General features: G+C 44.2%; 1 protein-coding gene and 1 pseudogene across 5 annotated transcripts in view; both read right to left on the bottom strand.

Annotated features, from left to right (window-relative positions):
- The window catches only part of SGMS1 (sphingomyelin synthase 1), a 326877-nt gene extending 324534 nt beyond the window's left edge, over nucleotides 1-2343 (bottom strand). For 2 of the 4 annotated variants that reach the window (XM_037741281.1, XM_017536359.2), the window contains exon 1: nucleotides 1222-1340. The gene's annotated coding sequence lies outside the window, so the exon portion shown is untranslated. Of the gene's footprint in view, nucleotides 1-663; nucleotides 933-1221; nucleotides 1341-2194 lie in introns of those variants that run through there. The other 2 variants (XM_017536361.2, XM_017536360.2) reach the window with 2 other exon arrangements.
- Nucleotides 2049-16462, bottom strand: part of LOC119472377 — a 17976-nt pseudogene continuing 3562 nt past the window's right edge. Inside the window, exons 2-6 of the transcript XR_005201519.1 lie at nucleotides 9891-9944; nucleotides 8156-9103; nucleotides 7211-7693; nucleotides 3229-3332; nucleotides 2049-2700 (exon numbers count right to left, since the gene is read on the bottom strand). The product of XR_005201519.1 is annotated as an uncharacterized LOC119472377 (transcript). The remainder of the gene's footprint in view (nucleotides 2701-3228; nucleotides 3333-7210; nucleotides 7694-8155; nucleotides 9104-9890; nucleotides 9945-16462) is intronic.

Below are 16462 nucleotides of genomic sequence, written 5' to 3' on the forward strand. Positions count from 1 at the left end.
GGGAGCCAACCAGAAACATCCCCAAACCTGAAAGCAAAATAACCTGTCCAAACAGCTTTAAAGGTCCAGGAAGGTAAATGTCAAGGGGGCTAAAATAGCCAACAGGCCCCAGAACATAGAGAATAAACTTCCCTTTCAGAAAGCAGCCCTTCACTTGGTTTCGTAAGCATGAACCGCTGAAGTCTGTACTGTTTGAAGGTGAAAACAAACATCTGAGAAGCACCTGCCTGGATTCCCTTCGCTCCCTCCGGCCATGACAACCCTCATCCCGATTTCTACTTCGCGGCACTAAAGAAGAAAGCAGCATTAACCAGAAGGCTCCAGGCTGAATCCGTTAGCTGGACTAGGGCACTCTACCCCGCCCACGAGGGAAAGCTACAAGCCGGAGTTCGGGTTAAGACGGTGGGAGAGGCAGCCGCTGCTGCCGCGGTTCTGCCCTTGACACGTCGCCTGGGGATAGCGGAGACCCCCTCTGTCACGGAAAAGCCGCGTCCTGGAGAGACTCTCCAGTTCTAGGCTGCGCCGATGCCCCTCCAGGCCTTGCCCCTAAACGTCCCCGCCCGGCGGGGTCAGCCCTGCGGGTCTCAGTGCCGCCCGCGAGCCTAGGGGGCTGTTACGTGGCCTGGGGAGAAGGGGCGCGCTCCTCGGGGAAGGGGGTCCCACCTGTTTTGTCGTCGGGGGGCATCGAGGGGCCACAGTGGGGGATCCCGAAACAGTGGGCGCCTGGCCGGCTGCGATCTGGCCCGAAGGTATCAACTGTCACACTGCAGCCGAGGCTGTGGGGGTGGGGCCGTGATTGGAGTCGGCCCCTGTAGGGGTCTCCGAACCCCCGGCGAGCCACGGCCCAAAGGCTCCTCGCTTCCAGATCGCCCCAATTCGACACCAAGCAGCCTTCCAGCCCGCACGCAGTAGCTCTGAAAAGGTGCCCACTGTCGGCCCCTTCTTCCTCCCCGCCCCAACTTGGCCGGAGAGCCCCGCCGGCGGCCCGCCCCCTCCGAGCCCGGATCCCGGCCGCCGGACCTCCCCCCCGCGCCCACCCCCGGGAACCGGCAGCTCTGGGAGAGTGCCCGCCAGGTACGCGCGCGACACCGCGCGGGCTGCGCTCACGCCCCCTCGCCCCAGAGCAGCCCGCGCGCCGCTCCCCGGCATCAGGCCGGGCCCACGAGACGGGTGTCCGATCCGACCCCGAGGCCGGCTCTCTGTCCCGGCCCCACGACTCACTTGCACTGGAGTCACGGCAGCAGCCGGAATTCTGCTGGCGGAGTCCCCCGCGACGGAATGAAATCCGGGGCAGGGCAGCGTCAGCGCTCCGCACCACAATCACTCTCTCCGGCCCGCTTCTCAGGCGCGAGGGGAGAGCAGCCTGCCCTGGCCGGTCCTTCTGGCTTCCGACCTGCCCGCCCCCCGCCGCCGCTGCCCCTCTGGTGCAAACGCTTCCGACTTGCCACCGCGAGCCTACCGGGCTGCCGAGCATGCCCAGTCCGCGGCCGGAGCCGGCCCGGCTTCCCGCGCTACGCGCAACTCCGCTCCTCCGGGTGTTCGCGGCGGCCGGGGCGGGGGGCGGGGAGAGAGCTGGGCCGGCCGGGCGGGGTCCGCGGGGTTTCCTCCCGGCACGGAGCGGGACCCTGAACCAAGGGACAGTCAGGGTTTGCACCCCTTGAATTTTACTTTCAAGTAATGGAAACTGAGGAGGCGAGCGCTTTCCCCAGGGTTTTTAGGGGCCCGCTGAGTAAGCCCAGGAGGAAGCCGGGTTTTACAATCAGGTACGGTAAGCCCCTAGGAGCTCAGCCGGAGACGGGAGCCGCTGGAGCTAGGCGTAAAGCAGGGAATGCAAACTCAGCTTGATGGAAGCCGGGCACGAGTTTGCAAACTACTCCTAGATTCTCTTTCCCACCAAACCCAAGGGCTGCGACACTTGGGATTAACGCCAGGTTGATCATTCAGAGGAAACGGCAGACCTTTCATTCTCTAACTATAGACTCTCATCTTCCTCCTGCAACAGAAAAAACGCCTCCGGCGACGCCTGGGAACGTGGAGGCGCAAGAGCTCTAACCGCCTGAGGTGAAAACTCCGGCTTCGTCAGAGCCGCCCCGCCCCACCTGGGCCCCACCTCCCGCCGTCCCTCCGAGCTGCAGCAAAAACCCGGAGAGCGGCGGCGGCAGGGCGGAAGCCCACGCATGCCCAATAGCCCTACCTGGTGTGGGTCGCCCGAAGGAAGGTTTTCCTCTGTTGCCCGAGAGCCTCAGCGCCCAGGTTAGGGGTGCACAGCGAGGACGGCTGGCCTTCCGCCCCGGTGCCCGCCCTCCCTGGCCGGCCCGCGCCGCACCTAGGAGGCGGAGAGACAGCTCAAGGCCGTGCCTCCCGCAGGGTCGAGGACTTGGCGAGCGGGGGAGGGGGTGCGCGGCGGGCTCGGCGTGACACGTGACTGTCCGCGGCGCTCTGGGCAGCCATCTTCCGCCTGGCCATCGGGCCGCGGGCGCTCGGAACCGACCCGGGAGCTGGCAGGACGGGAGTGGAGCGCCGTACTCCCCCGCCACGCCCTCCCGTTGGGTGCCGGACTCCGGGCCCTGGCCTCCGGTCGGCACCTGCCTCCGCCTAGTCCTGGAGTACAGGAGTCCTGCACTGGCCTCTTGCTTGCCCGGAGGACAGGTTCTCGCCCGGGCCAGAAGCAAACTGCCGCGAAATCGAGACAGCAGAACTCTGGCAGAGGCGGAAGTTGGCGAGGTAGTCCTCCCGTTATCCAGCGAGAGCTCAGCTAGCGCTGCCTCCCATTTCTAACCTAGTGTCTGCAGAGGAGGCGTGATGTACCGGCAGGGACATTGGACAGAGGCCATGCTCTTCCCTGCGATGCATGCACCGCGGCCCCTGCTGGTGGGCAGCTTGGTTGGTGCTGATGTTCACAGTGAACATTTATTGAGCGCCTGCCGCGAGTCCCTTGGGTTTCCTGTTATCTTGGGAGCTGCCGCGCCACTCTCACCCGAGAATTTGTTAGAAATGCTCGTTTTCGGCCCCATCTAGACCTACAGAACCAGGAACTGCGGCTGGGGTCCTGCAATATGATTAACAAAGTCCTCCAGGTGGTTCTTAGGGACGCCTCTGTATTTCACTTAAGCAGTGGCATTTTAATAAGCTAGGCAATGAAAACTTCCATAGTTTTCCCCAAAGCACAGTGAGGAGTCGGGGATTCAAAAAGAGGCAGTCTGCCCCAATTCAGGCGTTTTATTGCACCCTCCACTCCTGGCTCCTCTGGCTTTTTCACCCCTACGACACAGTACTGCTCTTCTCAGGAAGATTAGGAAAGTACATTTGTCATATACGTTTGTCACGTACGGCTTTAAAATAACACCTGAAATTCAGTTCAACTGCATGTTTTGAGGGCAAGGCTCTGCGAGGTGTAGTAGCCCTACTGGCTATTTTTGTCAGTTGGCACCTAAAAGGTGAAAGGAAGGCTTGCTTTCTTGTGATGTAAAGTTTTTCAAACTAAGAGAATGCCAGAAAACTGATGACTGGTTTATCTCCCGTGTTGGTTTCTCTCCAGTGCTATCCAGAATGTGCTGTAAGCTTTGGACTTCCTGAAAATAAGGTCCAAGTAAGCATCTGGTCTTTGATGTACTTTAAAATGCACCCCACCGCTGCATGCAAGATAACTAATTTTTTCAAAATATTAATACTTTTTGAATGTAAATGGTGTGTCTAGGGTACTCGCATAATTTTTTTATAATTGTATGTTTGAAATGTTTCATAATCCTTTTAAATTTTTTTCATGAGTAATTTTAGGATGATATATATATATATATATATATAGCACATGGAAAAAAGCAGGGCATAGAAGTATTTCCACTTTAATTTCAATTTCATAAAATAATTCTTCAGAGAAAAAATCCGTAGATAAATACACCATACATAAAAATAAAACCATAAATAAATACAGAAAGAAATTTAAAGAGAAATCACCATAGCAGTAAAAGTAAATTCTAAGTGAAGAGATTATAAGAGACACTAAGAGTTGGCCCTCCTTGAAATTTAATTTAGTTATGGCCCTTAAGTCACTATTATTTGTAACCAAAAAAAATCTTTAATAAAAATAATTCTCTTCAGTCCATCCAATCCTAAATAATTTTTACCAATGCCCCCCCGTTTTGGTTTGGTTTTTTTTTTTTTTTTTTTTTTTTTTTTTTTTTTTTTTTTTTTTTTTTTTTTTTTTTCCAGAGTTACCTGTCATTGCACTGTCACCTAGGCTGCAGTACAATGGCGCCGTCACAACTCACTGCAGCCTTGACTTCTTGGGCTCCAGAGATCCTCCACCCTCAGCCTCCTATCTGAGACCACAGGTGCAAGCCACCATACCCAGCTAATTTTTGTATTTTTGGCAGAGATGGGGTTTCATCATGTTGTCCAAGCCTGTCTTGAACCCCTGAGCTCAAGTAATCCACCTGCCTCGACTTCCCAAAGTGCTGAGATTACAAGCATCAGCTGCCACTGTGCCTGCCCTACCAGTGTATTTCTTAGGAAAATTTTAATAAACATCATATTGTTGTATTGTAAAATTTTAGGATTCTCAAGTACACAGAATATCATGAATTATGTTGCTGTCAAGACAACTAAGAAACAAAAATGAATCACCTCCAAGTCACAATCTGTCATTAGAAATCATGTTAAAAATAATACTAAGAGCAAACACTGAGGCAGATGCTTCACTTGCCAAAACAGCTATTCTGAAGTAGGTGGTTTGATTCCAAATGAATGGCTTTTCTACCTTTAGAAGGTAAACTACCTGATTTAAATTGTGGTTTTAGTCAGTGGACCTTTCAGCTATAGCCATCACTCACCATTGAGAAGGTGGGCCTCTCTTACCACCTTAATTTTTGTAGGTATGTCTTTCACCCCCCTAGTTTGCATAAGACATCTAAAGTGCTTGCTACTTTGTACTCATGGGATCCAGCGATGATTACATATTGTCATCAATAGAGTGGGCCAGTGTGATGTTTTGTGAAATGTCAGAACAATCAAGATCACTTCTATGTTATAAATAAAGCTGTTATGAACATTTGTATACAAAAAAAGTGAAATTGGAGATGGACCTTGAAATATTAGTAAGATTAAGTGGCCAGTGGGAATCCGATGAAATAGGATTCAACTAGACAAGATCACGTCTATGATTCTAAGATCAACTATTATGGCAGCGAGCAGAACTAATGGAGCCCATGGCAACACTGGAAGGCATATTATGGCCCCTATTGGGTAACAGCAAATCACTTCTTATGAACCTTGCAAATTGGTATGGAGGAAAAGGCATTAGCCAGGTAAATAAGTGCATACCAAATGTCAGATCTGCCCCAGGTGCATACCAATGTGTTAATCTGCCCCAATAAAGGTACCAATTCTGGGAAAGCAGCTGAAATTGGAGTCCCCATCTGATTACGTTTATGACATTCCATAGTCATTTTTCAAGATCCATCTGTCTTCTGCACCAGCTAAACTGGTGAATTAAATGGGAGAGGTTATAGGTATCACTACCAACAACCTGTAGTCAAAGTTCAAATAGTTCTCTGGAAGCAAGGAGCCTTTTGTGTGTCCATGGAATTTGTGTTTCCATTTGTCTCAATGGAAACCAGAACCACGTAGGCTGAGTAACAGGAGCAAGACCCTCAGGAGCCCTCCCTTACCCCTTTAAACTCTTCTGGCCAACCCAGGTTCCAAACCTAGGCTAACCAGAAAGCTAGGTGAAGACAACAAAGGTCATTCCAAGTATTGGTCCCGAGGCTTAGATCTGATAATACTCAAGGTTCTGTGCTCATTCCTGTGTCCCTGGCTAGGATTCCTGGCTTCAATAACTGCTTGGCTTCTCCTATTCATCGATCAAAAATTGGAATTTATTTGAAGACACCGGGGTAGATCAGGGATGCAGCTGAGCCTCAGGATGAGATGGGAACCAGGAACTGGAGTGTTGAAAAGAACCCAGAAAGTCTTTCCTCTATCTTCTCTGCATTTCTATTTATTCTGTCCCTCTGCTTTCTGGCTTTTTGCCTTCAGTTCCATGAAACAACCACTTGAGAGCTCCCAAGTTTTTAATCTCTTCCAGAAAGTAGCAAGAACAACCTTACCTATATTCATTAACCCTCTTTTCTAGTTGAATCCTATTTCCTCAGATTCCCACTGGCCACTTAATCTTACTAATATTTCAAGGTCCATCTCCAATTTCACTTTTTTTTTGTATACAAATGTTCAACAGCTTTATTTATAACAGTCGCAAACTGGAAACAACCCAAATGTCCATCAATAGGCCAATGAACAAATCTATTCAATGAAGTAGTACTCAGCAATGAAAAACACAAAAACAAAAACTCTTGACACACACTATCACATGGATGAATCTCAAAATAATTATACAGAGTAAGATACGCCTGACCCAAAAAAGAGATACATATTGTATGATTTCATTTACATAGAATTCTAGGATATGCATACTAATAAGGCACAAGGGCACTTGAGGATAATGAGTCTGTTCCTCACCTCGATTGCGGTGATAGTTTTACATGACGTATACATATGCCAACACATTGTACACTTTACATATGTGCAGTTTATCGGGTGTCAAGTATACCTCAGTAAAGTTAAAATAAAAATATTAGTGGGCTCTATATTCTGGAGACACTGACAGTAGAACAACTATTTTCAGCTTGAAATATTAGGTACGCTTTGGTAAAAATACTTTTTAACTTTATCTTCACAGTTGCAGCAAGGAAACCAAAAGGGAAAAACATTCACTGATTGAAAAACAATGTCATAAAGTCATCCCAGTTTCTGGGGGGTTGGTTCCAGGACCCCTGAGGATACCAAAATCCTCAGATGCTCAAGTCTCTAATAAAAAATGGCACAACATTTGCATATAACCTACCCACATCTTCCCATACACTTTAAGTCATCACTAGACTACTTTTATTACCCAATACAATGTAAATGCTGTGGCAATAGCTGTTATACTGTATTATTTAGAGAATAAGAAAAAAAGTCTGTACATTTTTGGTACACATACAATTTTTTCTTAAATATTTTTGATTTGCAGTTATTGAATCCACAGATGTGGAACCCAAATATAGCAGGCTGACTGTATATACTAAGAAAAATTACAAAGTAAAAATGAGGAATTTTCATTCCATAAATGAAACCAAATCTAACATATTTCTTAACAATGAATAAAACCACTTACAATTATTTGGTGTCTGACAGCTGTGTCTCTCCTGCATATTGTTACAGCAGTGGTGCCCTTGGGTTCAGAAACCTGAACTGTGGTCTTCAGTTGTTCCCCACACTCCTCTGTCAGAGGCCCAGACACTCCAAGACGCCGGGAAGAGGCAAGTGGCTTTCCCTGACTGGCATCGGATTCCTGGGTGGCTATGTTTCTGCATACTCCACCATCAACAATAAGAAGAGCACTCCTTTCCACAAAGGGACCTTGCAAAGAACTGACTGTCTTAGAGGGACTATCTTTGAGTTTAACTTGTTTTGAATCTGAGTCTGAGTCTTCATTTCCAGATGACACGGTGCTGTCTGACTCCTCTACATCACTTGCCTCAGAGCTGGAGCAAAGTGCCTGCTGCCCAGAAACTGAATGGGCTGCTTTTAACGCAGCTTCTTCCTGGACAAGAAGTGCTGCTGCCGCTAGCTCTTCCAGTTCTAACCCCAGCTGGACCTTTGTAAGGGAGACTTCCTTTAAGGCTTCTGCAAGAACTGCCAACTTTTAGATTTAACTTTCTGAATCCACACACAGTAGTCTGAGATGTAGAGATCATTCAGTATGTATGCTGTGTTGTTTTCCTGAAAAATTTTGTGAATATCCAGAGACACTTTAAAACTGTACTTTTACCTAGTTGTGATATCTTTATAGTGTTCCTGTAGGCCTTCATCACCAGCTTGAAATGGCAGTAGAGTGGGTAACACAACACCCTTCTTTCAAAAGACACCATGATAGCATGAACATTAGTCCAAGTCTCAAACCACCATAATGTTGGACTCAGTTTCCTGATATTCCATGCAGATTCAACGTTCTTCTCTCCTTCAGTGACACAGGTTTCATAGCAATATTCCAGAAGGACATCAATCAAACTGTAGTACACTTGACAACAGGTTTTCTTTTCCAGCAGATAAGATTTACTGACAAATTTTGTATTGACAAATCATCTACAAATTTTTGTAGCTGATATTTCTCTTCTTCAGAAAAAGACACTAAAGAAGCATGATTTCTTGCTCCTGACTCTTTTCCAAAAAAGCCATCATTTTTTAATATTTGTCAGACCACCAAATTGTACTTCAAAATCTGTTCAACCGCCTCATCTTCAAAAATGTCAATTAGATAATGATCAGGATCAAAATTGGCCAGGTCAGTGGCCAGGCACTTCTGTCTTGGTTTAGCTACAGGGCTGAAATCTGGATCCTTAATATCAATAACATCACTCAATTGATCCTGTAACCACTGAAACACTCCTGATTGTAAGTTTCCAAATCCATAGTGGCACTGTGGATTCATAGCACTTTCTGATACCTCTCCATAGGGTGTCTGCTCAATTTCCCAATCAAACTCTTCATCGTCTACTTCTTCAGGAATCTCAGAAGCACCTGTTTCTTCCAGAAGTGATCTCGCTGTCCTGGATTTTCTTGGTGCCAGAAGAGCAGCTAACATGTCTAGCCCCTAGGCAGGCGAATGGTAAAAATTCCTTTATCTGCGCCATAGGACCCTTGTGGCTTCCATTTTCTACAATTTTTCCAGGAAGGGTTAATCTGAGAAAGTACAGCTTGGCATAGAACTTGAAGTCAGGCCTCTCAAAGTAGACATTGAACTCTGAGACCCGGGCGTAGAGCATGTGGATGGCGATGGTCAGGAAGTCCAGCTCCTGACTGAGCCAGACGCAAGGGCCGGTGCCAACTGCTGTCACTGCTGCCACAGTCCTGCCACACAAACTCTCCCCAGTTTCACCTTTTTTAAATAAAAGATGTCTGTCTTCCAGGACACAAAAGCCTCCTATACACACATTTTGGCACTTGATTATATTATGTCTTTTACAGTGCTCTGCATGTTTCTTGCAGGTAAGTCTTGATTCTTCAACTACATATTAAATATCTATCAAAGATATATATTTAGCTTTCATCTTTCAGAGCTCCTAGCATAGGACTTGGCACCAAGTAGCCCATAGTAAACAATTATTGAACCATAATGTATGATTTTCTTTTCTACTTTTCACTGGTATGTTTGTTTGAAAAGGGTAAACCACTAGCAATGAAAATGTCCTTGTTATGTTATCCTTCTTCTCTAATTAGCAACCACCCTTCACAATCTGCCATGTTACATTTAAAAAGGATTTTCAAATTAGACATTTATGCCTGGGCATTAACCAGGGACTGATGTATCAGTGCCATCAGCGGAACACTGCGCTGGCTAGCAGATGTGGCACCATTGTCAAGACTTGTAATTTACTTCTAGCTTTTCAAATAGTCAATGTGTAACTCCAGGCAAGGTTTAATTATCTCCTGTTAAAATGGGAATAATATAACCCACCCCCACTTTGCTTCCCATGGGTATCATGAGAATTAATTAGTTCTGTAATGTGAATATATGTCTATAAAATGTTGTATAGTTCATTAGAGGTAAACATAAATGAAAACATAAGATATTGTTCAATGTAGTATGAATGTTCATTGTTGCTGTGTTTAGTAGAAAGTGCACGTATTACAGCAATAGTGGTAGTACACAAAATAACAGATATGTGTTGGATCAGCACCTCCTCCAATTACCATTTGCAAATAAGTCCTGGATGGCCAGAACTAATTGGAAGGTTGAGACAAAAATTATGTCTCCCTCACTAAAGAAGGGGAGATTGATGTAGTGCACTCACCCAAATTTCGTAGTTCCTGCATCAACTCTTCAAAAGCTTCAAATCTAGGCCAGGCTATAGGAAGAAGAGCAGCAATTAAAGATTGGGACTTTTTCTGGAACCTCAGTAGCACCTTCCTTGTTTTGTAAGACTTTGAAGAAGCATATCAAGTTTCTTCCACCCATTCCTTCACAGTATAGCAAATAGGAGACACCATCTTTCCTCCCATGACACCTGGAAGAGTGAGAGACCAACACACTCCAGGACACAGTCAGAAAAATTCAACAAAAGATTTGCTAAATCCTGTGCACTATGATCTAGACCAGAATTTCTCAGCCTCAGCTCTGTGGACATTTGAGCCAGATAATTCTTTGTTGCCCGAGGCTGTTCTGTACGTCATAGGGTGTTCAGCAGCATTCCTGGCCTCAACCAAATAGATGCCAATAGCACTTCTCCCACCCCCTGTGACAATCAAAGATATGTCCAGACGTTGCCAATGTCCCCTGGTATAGGGGAATCATCTTCAATTAAGAATCAGTGATTTAGACAATGATCAAAGTGGGGTAACTAAATCAAAAGACACTGCCATCTTAAGTTGATCAAGCATCCTTCTTTGAAATCACTCAGCACTTTCATATATTGCATTTATATCTTAGGTATTCATATTCTATCAATTCAGCAAATATTTATTGAGTTCTCAATGAACAAGATACAATATCGAGTAAGTTATCCTGTGTGTCCATAAAACAGAAATGGATATGGTATGTCCCAGTTCTCCACAGCAGGCATTTATGTCGTTCCCATTCCAATATTTACCACCTTTCAGGGTTGTCAAATATTACATGGGACATACTTATACTAAAAATTATTCATTATTTATCTGAAACTGAAATTTAACTGGATGTCCTGTGTGTGTACATGTGTTTGTTTGTTTTCTAATTCTGGCAACCCTACCCTGATAGACTCAAGGTTTTATCTTGGTCCACAAACTTTATAACTTGACTTCACTAAAAATAATAAAGAGGAGTAATCGCAAAGGCTTTAAAAAATGCTGTTAGAATGAGTAGCACAACTAAATTTGAGGACACATTTTATTTGAAAGATGTTTACTTTCCTACTGAAAATGGCGGTAAACTCCTTAGAATTCATTCAAAGCCTGATGGGATTCATTACCTGATTTATTTTTCTACTTCTTATTTTTATTTTTAGAGATGGAGTCTAGCTCTGTCACCAGGCTGGAGTGCAGTGGTACGATCTCGGCTTACTGCAATCTCCACTTCCCAGGTTCAAGCGATTCTCCTGCCTCAGCCTCCCAAGTAGCTAGGATTATACCCAGCTAATTTTTTTGTATTTTTAGTAGAGACTGGGTTTCACCTTGTTGGCCAGGATGATCTCAATCTCCTGACTTCGTGATCCACCCATTGCGGCCTTCCAAAGTGCTGGGATTACAGGTGTAAGCCACTGAGCCCTGCCTGCCTGATTTATTCAAAAACATTTCTGATGCTCACAGACTATTTAGCATTTACACAACAAATGATGTTCTTCTAGTATTCTTGTTGGGTGAGTCAGCATTCTGCAAAGACATGAAGGAGAATCAGACGCAAACTCCTTATAACCTCATAAACAGGAAGAAAGGGAGCAGAAGCATATACTAGCTTTACTTTCGCTCAACTTACCTTCCCAATTCTCCAGGTATGGTCCTCAGATCAGGAATATCATGTGACCTGGGAACTTATTAGAAATGCACATCCTTGGGACCCACGCCGGACCTACTGAATTAGAAACTCTAGGAGTGGCTCCTAGCAACCAATGTTTTAACAGGCCTTCCAGGTGATTCTGCTGCATGTTAGAGAACCACTGCTTTAGAGCCCTGGTTTTTTATCCTGGCCACAGGGGAAAACACCTGGGGAGTTTAAAAAATACTGATGTGTGGGGTCTATACCAAGGGAGTCTGATGTAATTGGCATGGGGTGCAACCCAGGCATAAACATTTTTAAAAACTCCCCAGCCAGAATAATTGCTCTACCAATTTTTTAATCAAATCCCAAAGAGAAGTTCCTTATATTGCAAATATAGTACTTTCTATTCTGGCCCTAATCAACCTTGCATAAAGTCAGAATCGACAGACATTACATGTTTTAATTTGAAGACTAACAAAGGGCCATTAAACTAGATATATGGGCTCTTCCTCAAATCCCTAAATCTACTCCTTAGGGCCTACTACAGTCAGTGTGATATAACAGAAAAGTCATTTTTTGTCCACCAGACCCTGCCCAAATGTTTGATAACCTCTTGGGGCCTCATTTTCTCATGTCTACACTGGGGATGATATTAACTCTTCACAGGAATTGGAGAATTATAAAGAGAGACCATGTAGGTAAAGGCAGGAAGATCCATAATCAATAATCCCACCAGAACCAGACTTTGCACCATTGAAGTGAGGCAGAGGAGGCAGAAATTTTGAAGAACAAATTCACAAATTTCAATATGTGTTTCTATAATAACTACTTAAATTATTTTCTCTTTGAATTGCCTCACTTTTATGTGTACATGTGTCCCCACTCCCACCTGTCCCATTATTTTCCTGTTTTTACTTGTACCTTGGTAACCCAACTGTGACTTTGGCCAAGCTATTTTCATGGCAGTGAACGTGGTAGTTTTAAAGACTGTGGTAGTAGATACACACAGCTCAATAACTCCTGGGGCTACAAGAAGGTTAATGGGACAGTTTTTGTTTTTAAAAACCATGCCTATCTGACAAGTCAATCATTTTAAGCCTTTTATTCACCTCAGGATAGTTGTTAAAGGCTTCCCTGTGAGTTAAAAGTCCTCTCCGTTAAGGTGCTGCCCGGCCTGGCTGTATGCATTACATGGAATAGTTCTCTGCATGGTTTCTTAGTACAGATTCTTTGAGATACATGGACACTCAAGTTACCTGCCACAGCAGGAGATGTTGGTCCTCTCCCAGAGTACTGCTGAGACCTAAGGGCTTAAACGCTCACCAAGTGACCTTGGAGGGCTGGTCATGGTGGGCATCTGGGAACTGGGAAAGAGCACTGGAGAACTTCATAGGGAAACCTAGCTGACAAAAGTGAAAGAACTCATAAGAGCCATTGACATGAGCCCTAGCTAAGGTCCACTGGGTTAGCTCTCAAAGAAGAATGCAAAACTTAAGCATAAATTTCTTCATCATGAACCAGAAGCCATGGAGTACGGCCAGGGTCAAGAAAGAGAAAGATCAAGAGGTAGAACCACAGGGATAAAGGTGCCAAGAAAGGCAGTGAGAGTAACACTCAGGAAACCAGAGACAGGAACAGAGCTGGGAACTAGGAGGAGAAACTATCACAGCTGGAAGGCAAAGTGGCCAGGCCAGAAAAGCTTCATGGAATCCTGGTTAATTAAATATTTCTATTGACTGAGGCCACTGCTTAAGACCTGTATTATTTTTATTTCAATCCCCATGGTTAGAAAAATAGGGCTAAAATGGGTTCATATACTTTCCCATCCTGCAAGATCTTAAACATCACTATCTTTTCCTGTGGTGGTTAAAAGCATGGGCTTTGGAATCAGAAACAGCACAAATCTGAGCCCTGCTACTTACTAGCTATGTAATATTGGTCAAATGAGTAAACCTCCTGGAGCCTCAGCTTCCTTGCCTGTAAAATGTGAATAACAATACCAACTTATTTTCAGATTGTGAGCATTTCTCCATAATAATCCACATAAAGCACTTACCAGAGCACTTGGCTTACTATGTAAGCATGTAATAATGTTAGCGTCATTCCAAGACAACATATTGGAATAATCTACTATTTTTTCATCACTGTGTATCTCATTTTCCTTCTTTTTCTTCTCCCTCAAACCTACCCCCATTCCAGCAGATGTTTTGGCCTGTGTTCATATCCTCCAGTGAGAGAGGAAAGCCTGTTAGATTTCCTGCCATTGTTTCCCAAAGTTTGGGATCCAGGAAACTGGGACAAGATACTTTCCTGAGACAAGATATCTCAGGAAGGGGAATGAGTGAGTCTTCTTTTCACTCCACACTAGAAAGCCATTCTGTTTGGAAAGAGGAGAGGGAAGGGAAAGAAAAGGGTGCTATACCAGCTTTCCAGTATCTCTGTCAGTGTGCAAGCAAGGCCAGAGAGCATCTGGGCAGATGTAACTATAAGCAGCCTAATAAAGGTTCCCAAGCCCAAACCATGAATCCAAAAGCAGAGCTGCCAGAAATGAAAGGCCTTGCTGCCCTTCCACCCCACAATACTTCACTTCTGGAAGCCTTGATAATTCTAGGCAGTATTTGCAACCCGCCCCCCCGACACCAAAATTTTTTAAATACTGTATGTGAGTGAGTAAAATGATGCCAAGATTTTTAAAAGGACAAGCTTACCATCAGATAGGTAGAATGAGTAGTAGTGGTAGTGGTGGTGGTGGTGCAGAGATAAAAATTAAGTAGCGTTACTGAAATATATAGTTATATTTCCCACACTCTGGTGTTTGTGGACTTGTGGGCTGAGATTCTGACCAAATTCCAGAACTTGCAATGTCTCAAAGTAATTGTTTAAAATATTAAATTGTTGTACTCACACTGCAAATGTTGATATAGATGCTCGGGTGGGGGCGGAGCAATAGGACAGAATAAGCCCAAGAATACCTTGGAATTGGCTGAATTCCTTTCTCTTTGCATGATCTTACTCACACGTTAACATTATGTGAACCACTCCATGAGCAGCACAAGAGAGACTTTCTGCAAATGTGATTATTAGGTCGAAAGTTAGGAGCTTCCTTGCCCCCAGGTTTTCTCCTCTCCTAAAACCTTTTTTTTTTTTTTTTTCATTTCTTTGTCAATGTCTTTAATTTTTTTTTGCTCCATTTAAAAGATTTTTCTATTATTTCTGCATGAGTAAGAGTATGTGTCATGTCAGCCTCCTTGTCAGCTTCTGTTTCACTTCCATTAAATTTGTTGATCGAGTGTGAAGAAGGAGGCACTGTCATCATTTCCAGATTTCCTAGTATGGGTTAGATCTCTCAGAGGACTGCTGTGATCCCACTGCAATTTTGTAATGGAGCCCTGGAGAGACAGGAATGAAACCAGGGAAGGCTCCTTATCTCTTTCATTGGTTCAGGGAGGCAGAAAGAGAGGGGAGGAGGATATGTCTGTTTCCCCTCTATTCATTGATTCATTTGCTTCACAAATACTGAGCATCTCCTGGGTGACAGACACTGATTTAGGTGCTGGAAATACACTGGAAAGTATAAACAGCCCTAGTGCCTGCCCTCACAGAGCCTATGGTCTGGTGGTGAGACAGATTTTAATCAGATAAACACACTAATGAATGCATAGTTGCACAAAGAGATCCTCATTTAAATAAGCTGGACTAGGACCTAGGCATCAGTATTTTTTAAATAAGCTTTGTAAATAACTCTGCCAGGTCTGGGAATCACTGGGTTAGCCCATGCAAGTTCTAATCATATAGGCTGTAATCAAGCATCGTTAAGCATTTTGATTTTATCTTTCAAGCTGTGATTAAAATGTTACTGAAGAGAGGTGATATAGTAAGATGTTCAGGGTTTTTAAAATTAAGCTTTTTATTTTGAAAAAATTGTAGACTCATATGCAATTGTAAGAAATAATACAGGGGAATCTCTGGTATCCTTTACCCAGTTTTCCCCAATGGTAACATCTTGCAAAACTATGGTACAATTCACAACCAGGATATTAACCCTTGGTGCAATCAAGATAAAGCATTTTCAGGATCACATGAATCCTTCCTGTTGTCCTTGGATAGCCCTCCCCACTTTACTCCTGGTGACCACTAATATGTTCTCTATTTCTATAATCTTGTCCTTTCAACAGTTATATAAATGGAATCATATAGTATAGAACCTTGTGGGACTGCTGTTTTCTCTCAGCATAATTTTCTGGACATTCATTCATATTGTTTCATGTGTCAATAGTTTGTTCCTTTTTAGGGGGCTGAGTAGTGAGTAGCAGTGTTCCATATATGGGGTACCACAGTTTGTTTAACCACTCACATGCTGAAGGATATCCGGATCGGTTTCAATGCTCAGAGATTTTAAATAGAGTTGCTGTAAACATTTGTGTATAGGCTTTTGTGTGAAGATAAAATCTTCATTTCTCTGGATAAATGTCCAAGGGTGCAATTGCTGAGTCCTATGATAGTTAGTTGCATGTAGAAACTATCATGCATAAAGAAACTGTCAAACTATTTCCAGAGTGTCTGCACCATTTTTATTCTCAGCAGTAGTGTTCCAGTGATCCAGTTTCTCCTCTTTTTCATCAGCATTTAATGCTGTCACTGTTCTTCATTTCAGCCATTCTAATAGGTATGTAGTAATATCTTGTGATTTTGCTTTGGGTTTCTCCAACGGCCAATGATGCTGAACATCTTTTCGGGTGCTTAGTTGCCATCTGTATATTATCTTTGGTGAAGTGTCTCTTCATGTCTTTCACCTATTTTCTAACTAGATTATTAGTCTTAATGTTGAGTTTTGAGAGTTTACTTTTATATTCCAAATACTAGTCCTTTTGTCAAATATAGGGTTTGCAAATATTTTCCCACTCTTCAATGTTT

The sequence above is a fragment of the Cebus imitator genome, unplaced genomic scaffold (assembly GCF_001604975.1).
Source record: "Cebus imitator isolate Cc_AM_T3 unplaced genomic scaffold, Cebus_imitator-1.0 Scaffold97, whole genome shotgun sequence".
Classification (NCBI taxonomy): Eukaryota; Metazoa; Chordata; class Mammalia; order Primates; family Cebidae; genus Cebus; species Cebus imitator.